This window comes from Protomyctophum parallelum (assembly GCF_964188405.1).
Source record: "Protomyctophum parallelum genome assembly, chromosome: 8".
NCBI lineage: Eukaryota > Metazoa > Chordata > Actinopteri > Myctophiformes > Myctophidae > Protomyctophum > Protomyctophum parallelum.
Genome location: NC_139703.1, coordinates 28,484,531 through 28,499,413, shown reverse-complemented (window position 1 = coordinate 28,499,413; position 14,883 = coordinate 28,484,531).

Below are 14,883 nucleotides of genomic sequence, written 5' to 3'. Positions count from 1 at the left end.
GTACATTTCCATTTTCTTAAACATACACACATTGACTGTGTGTGCTGGTCAATAAGGCTAACATTGAGCCCGGCCTCATGCAGTCCGGTCAGGAGGTGAGAGTGAGACCCACACTTGACTACTCAAAATGTGGTCTTGAGCAGTGGTTCTAATTAAAACATGTTTTATTTCAAGTACCCCAAGTTTGGTATACATTAGGCCACAGACCCCCATAACTGTTCCATTTGTTCTGTAATGTGTTTGTGTATCATGAAAACACATGCCATGATTTTGCATGTGTAACTCTAATGCACCTATAATATTTTTGTTCTTGTATGCATATCCTTTGTGTCATACATAAATGGTTAAAATGTGTGTGTGTGTGTGTGTGTGTGTGTGTGTGTGTGTGTGTGTGTGTGTGTGTGTGTGTGTGTGTGTGTGTGTGTGTGTGTGTGTGTGTGTGTGTGTGTGTGTGTGTGTGCGCGTGTGTGTCATAGTGGGAGTGACGTGAGAAAAGTTTGACTCCCCTCTTTCCCATGGCTGATATGGACACTCCCTGGCCAGTGTGCGTTCAGATTGACCATGAACCTGCATCGATGGACGCTGTTCGCAGCCGTCGGTAAGTACAGTAGACTATGTATTTCTCTGTGCCGTTAGACATGACCATAGTTTCAAATTGCACATGCTGTGTGGTCTTATTGTTAGTTTTGTAATCAGGATCAACTTTATTGTCCCATCACAGGTTTACTGGTGTAAAGAAGTGGGTGAAATAGTTTTTTTGTGCAAGCTCTATCATCTTTGTGGTTTTCAGAAAGAGAAATGAAAGGAAGAACAATCTAACTTTAAAGAAAAACATGTCAAGGAGCGGAAACAGTCTAATATCTACATCTATACACATAGCAAACACCAGCAGGTACAGCTATTTAAATGAGGTTAGACATAAGGTGCAAAAGTGTATCAATGCATTGTCGGGTTCACATTGAATACTGTAGGCCTATATTATGACTGGAAAACACATGCTATTTAAATGGAAGCTGGGTTAGAGTGAATACTTGGCGTTTGGATTTGTGTGTTTTCTTACAGTAGTCTCCCAAAATTATGTGTTTTTGGCCGTGTTTGACAATATGTTCTCCCACGAGAGAAAATTATTTAGTACAGACTTATACAACTGTCTGTACTGTAGATGGATAGATAACAATGGAGAGAGTTGATTATAATTTAGTAGTGAAATTATCAATCATTTTGACTCCCCTGGAAACCCCTCAAGGACGCTTGGGTGCCCCCGGACCCCACTTTTAGAACTGTGTTTCAATGGATCCAATGTAGTTATGATTTGGTCACAAGATCTTATTACTATTATGTTCTTGATACTTTTTCTTGGTTCAATAATTCTAAACACACACACACACACACACACACACACATGCTTAACACTTTTAAATAGCTAAAATAGCCGATATTTTCAATGTCGGCTATTTTCGCTATTTTCGCTATTTAAACTCTTCTTCTCTGGATGGAAATTTCCATCCATTTAACTCTCAGAGTTACAGTATACAGGAAAAGTAGCCTACACTATGGGCACCTCAGTGTTAAATTGGCTATTGTTTCCGTAAAATAATTAGTTTTGGTCTGAAGTAATGTGAAGATTTTTGTAGATGCATGGTAGGCTACATCATTATCAGGCTGGCTAGCCAGTAGCCACAGGCTTTGTAGCAATTTGTAACTATTTTAGAAGATATTTGGCCTTGAATTTCAAACGGTCAGACCATTTTCCAAATTCTTTATATATATATATTTATTAGCACGCGTCATGCTAATAAATAAGTTGATAATGCAGTAAGTTGGTCTCTATTCCCTGTAGTGTGCAGTCCTTTGGAAGGTTTACTTCTCTTTTTGGAAAATAAATAAATAAATAAATATATAATTGTGTGTGTGTGTGTGTGTGTGTGTGTGTGTGTGTGTGTGTGTGTGTGTGTGTGTGTGTGTGTGTGTGTGTGTGTGTGTGTGTGTGTGTGTGTGTGTGTGTGTGTGTGTGTGTGTGTGTGTGTGTGTGTGTGTGTGCTTTCTGTACCCGTGATCTGTATCTGAAGCACTTGTTGTAGAGTTTTCTCAAGTTTTCGCATCCACTATTGTTTGTGTTCAAGACATTTCTTGTAAAATGTGAATACAAATAAAGATGTTAAATGTGTGTGTGTGTGTGTGTGTGTGTGTGTGTGTGTGTATATATATATATATATATATATATATATATATATATATATATATATATGTATATGTTTATTTTTTACTTTTTGGGGGGAAAATTGCCAATTTAACATTGAGGTGCCCACATAGCTGGCATGGCCAGACTAAATATGTTTTAGCTCTGGCAGTTTTGTCTGGTTATGTTTGGCTACAGAGTTAAATTAAATGAACTCTGAGAATTTGACTGTGCAGGATGCATTTTTGTTGTTGTATGGTTGTCTTATGGTTGACCCGGTTGACCCGACTCTCATAGTTAAATATCATCATATAATATAGTCTTATGATGGATCAAATCTCAGAGTTAGTTAATCTCTCTCAGAGTTAAGTTAACACTGAGTAATTTGATTGTGCAGGCTGCATCTTTTGGTGTATGGTAGAGCGTGCTCAGGGGAGACGCTGTGCATTTAAGATGAACAGGACGAAGCCGCACATGGCATCCATCCAGGCTGGCAATGTGAGCGGCGCAGAGCAGACCTGCACACACACAGACTGCTGTGCGGCCTACTACATTCTGGTTGATGACCAGCCTGTACTCGACCTGATGGGTAAGCTGTGGTGGACAAAGTATACTCAACCCTGGCACCAGTGTTGATTTTTACAGCAATATTTGATTTAAGTTTAAAGTTTAGCCATAGTCGTTTGAATACAATTTAATTTAGTTTTAGTCATTTTATTATGTTAGTAAAAAAATAATATATATATATATATATATATATATGCATGTTGAAATTACCAGATCTACAGATGCGTTGTGAGCTAGTAGATCTGCTATTTTTTAGAGCGCAACAACCGAGTGCAACCAAATATAAAAATGGACGTTACTGGAGCATTTTTGCACTCTCAAATTATATGGAAAAGTCCTTCTGCACACCTACAATAGACAGGTGCGTCGGATAACTGGAGCTGATAAGTAGAGAAAAAGAATCCCGCACACTGTCTTCACTTGAGTTTAGATTTTATTGAGCAACGTTTCGGTCGTCAGACCTTCATCAGGCACTACATTTCAGGTCCAAAATTTGTACTTTTACTCCACTACAATTATTTGAAAACTTACCTTGTAGATTTTGATTATTACAAAACACACATTAACAACTTCAGCCGAATACACATTTTGGCCATTTGAAAATAGTCAATCTACAAGCTCACAATGCGTCGCAGATCTGCTATTTTCAAAAGATTTTGATACATTTGAAAACTTGAAATGAGACCTTCTGCGTGCATATAGTGAGTACGTTCTACTTTTTGTACTTTAAGTATATTTTGATACCAATACTTTATTGTAAATTTTGAATTATGAACTTTTACTTGTAACAAAGTAGTTCTATATTGATAGATACTTTTACTAAGTAAAACATTTGATTACTTTGTCCACCACTGATTATATGGGGCTTAATGAGTAGCTTTCCTTTGTCTGTTACAGCTTGTTCTATGGTTCAGAAGTCTTGTCCAACTGCAACCTGCCAGGGCTCCATTCGCCGTGGTATGGTTGCGTGTGAGTGCAACTCAGACCTCTGTAATGCACAGCTGACATGGAGCCGAGATGACGAAGAGCCTGACAAACAGCTTGATTCATATTCTAAAGGTATTATTAATGTATCCAATTGCTCGTTCCAGTTTTTCATTTTTAAATAGACGTAACACATAGATAGATCATTGTAATTGTGTATTATCATTCTGTCAAATGTTTTATTTTGGCCTATTAAGAATGTGAGCCACATATATTGTTTTTTTGTTGTTCTTTGATATTTTTGTATGCTGATTTATTTATGTCTCCTCCATATGAGACATTCAATGTGTCTCTAGCCATTCAGATAAGCGTATGTCCTGCCTTATTAGATTTATCAAACTAAAATGGCAGTACCTATGTCGTGTAGGTACCTACACACTCTTGGAACAGCAGTCCGTTGACTCTGTTCCCATTAAGATTTATACTTCGTCATAGCATGTGTTCAACACTGAAAATAGAAGATCTGCAAGCTCAGTGTGATCAGGCTTTATTTGTTTATTTAGTGTTGTCTGTCTTTTTTTTCCTCCTCTCTTTTTCTTTGACAGTTGCTTTCATTGTTATTCCTGTTGGAACCTTTCTGGTCCTGTGCATGGTGGCTGTCAAGTGGAGACATCATTGTAGTTTTAAGGGTAACGGTAGGATCCTTTATGGTTTAAACACATTCTGGTATATTATCTTTGCAGTAAATGTTTGTGTATGCCCTTCATAATAACAGTACGTGTCTTGAAGCTGCCCAGCACCAACATTGCTACTGTTTTGACCACAACTGTTTTGACCATTTCATATGATTTGTTCTTTTTACTGTTCTGGAGAGACATTGGTGAGCCCTGTTACACTATTTACACTATTTTAGCAATACTAGCAGTACTATGAGAATATAGAAACGTATTTTAACCAAAAGAAATGCGTACAATTGATTGGTTGATATCTTTAATGATCATGAAATAAAACATGTCAAATGATGTGACATGATGTAATATACATCTGACCCACCATATTCAAAAGGATAAAGAAAAAAAGCTTAGCTTGTTTCCATTGCGGTCCAAATGAGGTTCCATTTGTACACTGAGCTGTAGACCCATAAGTGTCCATTTGGTCAGTCCTTTAGCTGGAGACTTCCTGGCACTCCTAAAGGACTCCTGGGGGTCCCTGGACCACATGTAGAGAACCAGTGTCCAAGGCTACCAGTGTGAGATTGCAGCTGATGATTACAAGTGTGGGATGGACTTACACACAGAAGAGTCTGTTGTCTTGATTCTTCAGATTTTGATAGCAACCCACTATACTGTCACTCCCATTCTTTTCTCAATCATCTTCTACAGATCAGTGGTGTAAAGCAACTAAGTACATTTTCTCAAGTGTTGTACTTAAGTACACTTTTGAGGTATTTTCTTTTACTTTAAGTGAGTATTTCCAATTTCCAGTACTTTTACTTTACTCCACTACATCTCAGAGGCAAATATTGTACTTTATGAAAACTTTAGTTACATTGTAGACTTTTACTTAAGTACAAAATATTTTCCACCACTGCTACAGACAAAGCAATTAACGTACCGAATGACTATCTCAACGCAGAATGACTTGGACATACGTTCTTATCAGAAGGGCTGTATAAAATGAATTAGTGAGGAAAGGGGGGATGTTTGCTCAAACACCTTTAAGACATATTATTTTCCCCCCATCTTTAACCTTGGCACATCTTCACTCGTTTCTCCTGTGAGCTGACCTTGGTACACAATACTCCCTTTATATCCACTTATTTGTTACTTTGAAGTATCACTCTAGTCCGGCAGGCTTCTTTTGTTTAAAATGGGAAATTGGTATATAGTCTTTTTTATTGGCCTAAAATATTGTCTATATACTATACATTCATGAATCCACTTGCTGACCGGTTGTCAGTATTGAGCAATTTTTATAGTGGTTTCTTGTGACCCTACCATTAACATCCTATGGCAGGCAAAATTGTCAAAAATGTCAAACTTTTAAAAGCATCCACCTCGGCTGCCGGACTACTCCAGCACCTTTCTAGTTTCCAACCAGGATTTGCTTAAAATATTATATTTTCTCTAGCAATTAATTTGCTCACAATCACTTTTATGATCTCAGATCTTCAACATGATCCTATTATATCACTGGAATCGTCAAAGATTGACTGCGTCGACATAGAGCTGCAACAGGTAGGAAAAAGGCTGATTTGAATTCCACGTTCAATAGTCTTCAAGTATAATGTTATAGCAGGATTTTGATGATTCCATATTTTACAGTAAGACAGTGCTTAGGTTGAACTTTTGCTCTGAAGTATCGGGTATTTCATGTGTTATCTATAAACCTGTTCGGTTCTATTCATATCCTTTTTTAGATTGTGGGTCGTGGCTGTTTTGCAACAGTATGGCAGGGGAAGTATCAGGGAGCTTTGGTGGCAGTGAAGGTGTTCCCTGCAGCTAGAAAACGCGAGTTCACCTCGGAGAAGCTGGTTTATGAACTGCCACTGCTGAATCACACTGGGATTGTCCACTTCCTGGGTGCTGGGAGCCGACTGCAGGGTGGAGAGTGGATGATTGTTCTGGAACTGGCTGCCAAGGTTATTATAAATTCGTTTTGCATTTATTTATTAATTTGATTGTATTTGTATTTTGTTTAAACTTTTTAGTTTCCCATTTCGGTTTCAATTTCACTTTTTGAAAGTGAAGTGGGTTTGCCTTTTTTTTTTTCTTTTTTTTTTAAGATTTTAGTTTTGGTTTAGTTTTTATTAGTTTTAGTGTTAGTTAGTTAGTGTTAGTTTATTGAAATATGCAGCAGTCAGGGCCATGGGGCGAGATTCAAAAAGCTCAGAAGAATAGTGAAGATAGGCGATCTACAAGCTCACAACACATTGAAATTTGAACTTTTGTATTTTGTTGTAAACTTTTATATTGTCTATTTTCCCTATTTACTAAGAAGAATATCGGATAGGCCTACTGACAAAGACTAAAACCATTGCCATTTTCTCTATTATTCTTTGTTTGTTTTAGTTATAGTTTTGTAAACACACAAATTACAATAGTTATAGATTGTTTTGTAATATAAAGACTCATTTTTATTTTTATTTAGGTTTTTATTAACTTTTTCCCCCAATTACAGTTTTAGTCATTCGTTTTAGTTAGCTATACTGTAATTATCCTGCTGGCTGCATGTGTGGTGAGCGTTCACATTATCTGTTGGTGTCTTGTTCATGATAGGGTTCCCTCCATTCCTTTCTTTCTAAGACGACAAGTGACTGGGTGTCATCACTGAAGTTGTCCCTGTCTCTGTCACAGGGACTGGCCTACCTTCATTCTGACCTTCACCGACAGGGTAATAGACCAGAGAACAACCGTGTTGTGCGTGCGTGCGTGTGGTGGTAGTAAAAACTCTTAATGACTTTACTGCGGATAGAAAAAATTGCAGATCTAAGCTCACATTGGATTGCAGTGACACTTTATTAACTTGTAACATTTTGAGAATGTGGGAAAAATATGTGCCAATAATGACGTGCCCAAAATAGGTACGATCATCAGTATATGCATGCATGTGTGTCTGTGTGTGGATATACAGTATATAATTGTATTGTTGTACTCACACACACACACACACACACACACACACACACACACACACACACACACACACACACACACACACACACACACACACACACACACACACACACACACACACACACACCATACTCTGCAGGTGTGCACAAACCTGCAGTGGCCCACAGAGACCTCAGCAGTGTCAATGTGCTTGTGAGAGCAGATGGCTCCTGTGCACTGTGTGACTTTGGCTTTTCCACCGTCATTTGCCCATGCACCGGACATCACAGAGGCCAGTGCCACTTAGACACCACAGAGGTAAGCTCCACATCCACATGCAGCCATTGTTATGTTCTTTTCTGTACTGATGGTATGAGGCAACAATACATCATGGAATGATAAGGGGTTTACCCAGGGGAAATTAATTCTATTCAATTCTATTAAATCTAGTTTTTTTTTAACCTTTATTTAACCAGTAAAATATACATTGAGACTGAATTCTCAAGTGTGAACTGGCCAAGATAAATAATGTAACACAGCTATGCCAGTAACAATAAATACAAAACAATAACAGGGACAGACATATAAAAAATCATAAATACAGTACCCACATCCTAAGAAAAACAGGAAAGTCTAATATATAAAAACTAAGCAATGAGGTTTGCTAATACACAAAAAAACTAGAGAAACACTGTTTGCTATACGTCAAAGCAGGAGCAATGATTGGTTAAAACTCACTAGGGGGATTACAAATGGCAGTTAAATTTTGGTCTGTAGATCATTCTATGACTATAGGGTCCAAAACACTCAAGGCTTTTTTCCCCCCAGCCTCAGATTTACTTGGGGGCACGACATAGCATTTGATCTGATCATACCAAAATCGCAACAGTTGAAATTTGTAGTTTCATTGGATTGTTGACAATGATGTGTTTCCTTTAGTTGTTCACTTAATAGTTTCTTAGCTTGTACAGAGTACAGAGACTGTTGCTCCAACCAAGAACATGTATTTTTTAATAATATCATAATAATAATAATGTAGACTTTATTTATTGTACATTGTATCTAATACAGAGCTACTATTGTCAATTCTCTATCGATCTCCAGCTTCATCGAGTTGGTACATTGCGTTACATGGCGCCGGAGATGCTGGAGGGCTCTGTGCACCTTGGCCGTGGATGTACACATAGGTACTGTTTCCTGGAGGCGGATATGTATGCTCTGGGTCTGCTGCTCTGGGAGATCTGGATGCGCTGCTCAGACATGTTTGATGGTAAAACATTTTGGACATATAAACTCTGGTTATAGGCATTAAACTAATCTAATGCCATATTAACATATTTAGCCGGGGAAAGTCCCTAAAAGGACGACCCCACTATACTAAAAGACGTCACTATAGATGAAGGTTTGCAGTTATACCATTATTGTCTCCACCAGGCCAAAGGCATGGGGAAAGGGTATGTTTTGTGTGTGTGTGTGTGTGTGCGCGCGCGCGTGTGTGTGTGTGTGTGTGTGTGTGTGAATGCCCCAGATTTTCCAGAACGGCCTGTCATAGCGCCACCAGGAGGCCGACTTTTGAAAAACAAAATTCCAGATTCTGTCCAAACATCCCGCAAATCGTTACACAATAACTCTATAGTCATGTGTTCAAGGCGGATCTGTCCGATATTTCATATTGCTATAACATTGGCTTTCAAAGTTTGCAGGATTGGCCCGTTTTGAACAAAAAGCCTCAAACGCAGCGTGCAATTTACGTGAAATCTTTCACAGACTTTCCTACTAGGCAGGAATATATCCCACCGTTTTCACATTGGCCTGTTATAGCGCCACCAACAGATGGATTTTTGCAAAACACATTTTTGGAACAGAATGCCTCAAATCACCCAATTGCCATCCAAGTAGTAAGAAGAAATTACACCCTTTTTTCACATTGGCCTATTATAGCGCCACCAGGAGGCCACAATCTGATGCCCTGGTGGAGACCTGTGCCCAGAGGGGCACTTTATCTATCTAGTCTACACCTGATCTTGCTTGTGTAACTCAGATAGTAGCCTATCCCTTGCCTGCCCCAGGCAGCCATAACCACCCTCTCCAGTGATGGAGAAGTACTTGGGAAGAGCTTTGACTTAGAATTTAACACTGATTGAAATAAGAGTATTCTGACTTTGATACAATCAACAACTGTATATTACGTTTTTGTTTAATGTTTTGTTTTTTGTCTGTGTGGTCAATGCAGTTAACTGTCCATTCCTTTTTGATGAAATGTCTCCATCTGCAGGTAGCCCGGTGCCACAGCATTACATGCCTTATGAAGCTGAGCTTGGAGTTGGAACCAGTGGAATGCAATTCATCCAGTATGTGTCTGAGATGGGAAAGAGGCCCTCCATACCCCCACACTGGAAAGACAGTCACCAGGTATAATTCCACACTTGCAATATATATATATATATATATATATATATATATATATATATAGGCCTATATATATTCATGTTAATTTAGCTCAGAGAGTGTAAAAGTGTACCAAACACTCTCAGAGTTAAATTTACATAACCTTGATAACATAAACAAAATATATAGCCTATGTGTAAATGTAGTGGATGTTGAATAAATAAAACCATGTATAGACCTATGTGTTAACTAGAACTAATGTCCAACTGAATGTTATTTTCAGGGATTTGCACTGCAGGAAATAATGACAGACTGTTGGGATCACGAACCACAAGCCCGGCTGCAAGCTCAATGTGTGCTGAACAGATTACTCTCTCTTAATCCTCTGGAGTCGGAGATGTCAGTCCTGAAGAAAAAGGATGGTCATTTGGTATTTTAAAACAAAATACCAGACCCCAGAGATTTAATAAAAGAGTAATAAATTGCACATGGACAGACCTGTGACTCTCTGATTCTCAGATCCAGGCCTCTTTACCTATACCACCCCTTCAGTTCAACTATAGTTACTATTGTATGATATTGTTTTCAAATAGCCACTTTGTAATCTAGGCATGTACTGTAATCAACAAGGTTGAGTTATTCATTGAAGTAAGTTTTGGATAAGAGTTTGCCTTTATATTAAGCTTTCTCACGTACAAATGCTTTTCAAATGCTTAATTGTAAATATTGATCACTGAAAGACAATTGTGTTGCTGACTAGTTTTGTTACTTTGGTATACTTGAAATGACTTGAAATGATCATTCCACTTTGTTAAATCTACAGTTCAGGTGAACACTTTTCAGGAATTAACTCAGGAGTTGCAGCAGGATCCCAATTAGTAGGTTTCTATTGTGAGTTACTTTTTGGTTTTACAAGATACATTTTATCTATTAAAATATATCTTATAATTAATTGTAGCCTATCTTAGTTTAAAATGTGTTATATTGTTGTGGCACAGTATTTTCTGAGGACTTCATATACTTGCATTTTAATTTACTGCTTCTACTTGTATAGTTACTTCAATTTGTTTTCATTGTTTGCCTTTGTTTCTATTGTACAATAAAACAAAAATCCAATCAATCAATCAATCAATCACACTGAAATTTGTATTCAGTTTAGTAGAATAGGTATAGGCTACATTTCAAGTGGAAGGTACAGGTCAATGCAAAACTATGTCCGTAATCTCCGTATGTGGCAAGACTTGTCCATGCATGATGTCCGTCGCAATTTTTGGATTTTGAGAAAGAAATTATGAAAAATACATGTAGCCTATTTCATTAAATGTATTATGTAGGCTATATAAAAATATTCTCAATCTAATATTTCATGAATGTGTAGGCTATGAATTAATAAGTATAGGGATGACACATTACATTCTAGTAATTAAAATTACCCTCACCAACATCAAAGCACCTGTTTGTGTTTGTTTGCCCCATACCGTGTGTGTGACTGTGTGCTCACTGGAGGAAATGGAGAGAATGAAGTGACGTCTGTCTTAATCAGCGGAGATATTTTACATTATTTCACATTTTAAATGCACGTTTTCTGCTATTATGTCAAGTGGATTTGAAACTAGATCAATTAGCTGATCCCAAGTTAATTATTGGGTACAAGCAAGCTACAGCTACAACTTTTAATGCAGTGACAAAGTCGCAATGACGCCCCTCCGCAGGAGAGCATGGGATTGATTGATTGATTGAAATCTTTATTAACAGTTTGTAGAATTTACAGTACATTTTAAGCACAAACTCAATACAAAGACTGTCAACTGTGAGTGGACGACCCAATTAAGCATTACACTTGTTTACAACAGGGTCCACATTGTTCAATTCATCAAAACATTTAAAGACATACAAACATTTAGAGACATACAAATAGACATGACATGGGTGTTCATTAATTGCCTGCTGTACATAAATCATAAATGTAGCTTAATAATAGTAATACGCCTATTGACAATAGGCTTATTACTATTATTTGCGACGCGCCCCGTGCGTAATAGTCAGCGGCAGTACTAGTACTATTGTAGCCTACTAGCCTACTGCCGCTGACTATTACGCACGGGGCGCGTCGAAAATTGCGCACTGAGCGCACTGTGCAATGCAGACTGATAGGCGAGGCCAGTCCAATACCGTACTAGTTATTATATTGGCGCACGATTGGCGCGCGGTCTGAGGAGTCCGAGCCTTAGTTAATATATGAATACTCTAATACAGATCATAAAATGAATATAGTAGGCAGTAGCCTATAGCCTATAAAATAGATACCCTATTAATTAATATTGTATGCCCTCCCCGAGTCCCCTATATAACCATTCAGCATTCATTGTCATGGACATGGTGGACATGGTTTTTTCCCCACGGCTATCCGGCTCCTTAACGCTGCTGGTGTCTCCCCTGACCCCCCTTTATCCTCCCTCGAGTAGGTACCTCAACCCCCACTCAGAGTGGAATGGACTGACTTGTGCTCTGAACTGATCACTTGAACTCTCTGCACTTATTTTATTCACTATTCTTTGCACTGTCTTGTCCTGTTTTGCACTTGTCCTAATGTTGTTGTAACTGCACTCTGCTGTCCCACCAAACCAAATTCCTAACATGTTTACATGTCATGGCAATAAAGTATTCTGATTCTGATTCTGACACGTCACATCCTAGTCCTACGATTCCATTATTAACTTTGAAAATATAGCAAAGAAATTAATTTGTGGACGGGCGGGGCTTCGTTGTTACTCATTTCCATAACCTGCTTCCTACTCACGCAGTCCTATCTCGTCGTACGAGGGTGTCACGCTGAATTTATCCGATCTACAAGCTCACAACGCGTCACATCGCGACACGTTGTGAGCTTGTAGAGCGATATTCAGCGCCGCGCGACACCATCGTACGACGAAACACATCGAATCAGCGTCCAAAGCCGGAAGACAAACACACTGAGGAGCAGGGAGGGCTCCGTCTTTTGAGCTAATTTAGAACTTCCTGTCTGAGAGCTAGCTAATTTAAGACATCCGGTTGCCTTCAGAATAAAATAAGGTTATTTAATTAATAATTATTACATTACATTATTAGTATTATTATTACATTACAGTTATTGTAAAGACACACATTATGTTTCTGTGTAAAAATAAGTAATTAAATAACATCAAAAAGTTATCTAAATGGATAAATGCTATTCACTGGAGTGAATATTCTATTATATTCTAAAAACGACTTATAAATCCTAAAGCCTTGTTTATACTTCACTGTGCAACGGTCCTATGCTGGACAATAGCAGATATGCAAACTCACAGCACATCTCATTCAAGACACTGAACTTGCAGATCTGCCATTTTTGAACACACTATAAAGTTAACCATTTATCATGCTGCTCTACGTGGCACTGCATTCTGTGACATTAAACCAAATGGCATTTTCCACTCTATGACACTACTGTTCTACATTTTTGTCTAATAAAATAGGCTATTAATTTAATCAATCAAACTGCATTAACTAAGGGACTGATCGTTATTTATCCACCAGGGGGGGGTGGTGCAGATGTGATTTATTTTTTTTATTTTTCCTCATCCCCCCCCCAGCCTCCAAATATTTTTTCGGGACCCCCCCTCAGGGACTGGAAGAATATATATGACCCCCCCCCCCCCCAAACACCATAGACTATATTCATTTTATATTCACACCAACAGTATAGCAGCATAAAGTAAACGCTGATCGTTTATTAGGCGGCGGCCGTCTGGGGTTCATTTGGTTCCATATCTGTCATTACATTATGGTCAACACTCAACACTGATATACCATTGCATTCTTCCAACTAAATATTTAAATATGCTCCAAAATAGCATATGCAGACCTATAAGCTCACAACAACACGCTGATGACGCGACGCAAATTTGTGATCTTAGATTGGCTATTTTTGAGGTGAGCCTCGTGCGTAAAGTAATTCTAGCTAAGCTGCCAAGGCAGTGGGCACCCCTCGCCTCTGTGCCCAAGCCCAGGATGATGAAAATGAATGAATGCTAAATAAATACATGTATGTCACGCAGTCGCATACCATAATACTACAGCGTCATACTCCACAGAGAAAAGCACAATTTGCGCAACACCATGCGTGGCATCAACTGCCTGCTCGGCTCATTTAGCCAGCCAGGCACCACCGAATAGTTTAACTCTTTATAGTCTATATAACCAGTACGCAGACAAGAGTAGGCTACATCATTGGCACCGGCCAAGTACTATTCTCTGACTCACACCAACATTGCAAGGGGCACAGTGCGCAAAGATGCACATCACGACCAGCCAGCCCTACCTTTTAAATCAATGAGCGTCTGTCTCGTCTGTGCTTTTCTCCGCCACCATGTCGACGATGCGTTGTCCAAAGACGGTTGCGTCTCTTCCATCAAAATATTCCATACCATCAACATAAAGGCAAGGTGTTTCTGTGATGTTTTTCTACTTTCTATTTGGATGAACTTGACGTTCACAAGCAACTTGAGTCACCAACAGTAACTTGTAAGAAGCCTTCTAAGGTTATATCGTTACGTCATCCACGACCTCAGCCGCGACATTATTATTATTATCATCTCAGTCTGACATTCTCCTGACTCGGTGAAGCGGCGCTGGGTGAAACCTTAGAGTATAGATATATAACTCTATGGGTGAAACCGAAACACCAGCAGCAGCGCTGGTGCTGCCAGTCTGCTTTCCACATCTTCCTCCTCTCTGACACCGACAACACTCGCTCTTTTCAGTGCAAACACCGTGGTTCATAACTTCCATTTTTTTCCGCTTGCATTATTCTACTGGAAATGTCATGAGACATGAACGGCGCAGAATCAATCTATCTCGCGCCACCTTGTTTTGAACTGAAGTGGTTACGTCAGTTACTGAGTCAGACCTTTGCTGGTAGAACAGATCTACAAGCTAACAACGCGCCACCAAGCAACGCGTTGTTAGCTTGTAGATCTGTTCTATTTGCATGTGCAGTTGCGCACACATGGAAGATACCAAGTACACTCGCCACACAGGGTAAACTTTATATAGATAGGAGTAAAACACTATGAAAAACAAAATAATCTAAACATTTTTTTAAATACAAAATTCAGCAAAATAAAGTTGTACAACCTCCCCCAAGCCAAAATAAAAGAAAACATATCCCCCCCTCAGGCTCAAAAAATA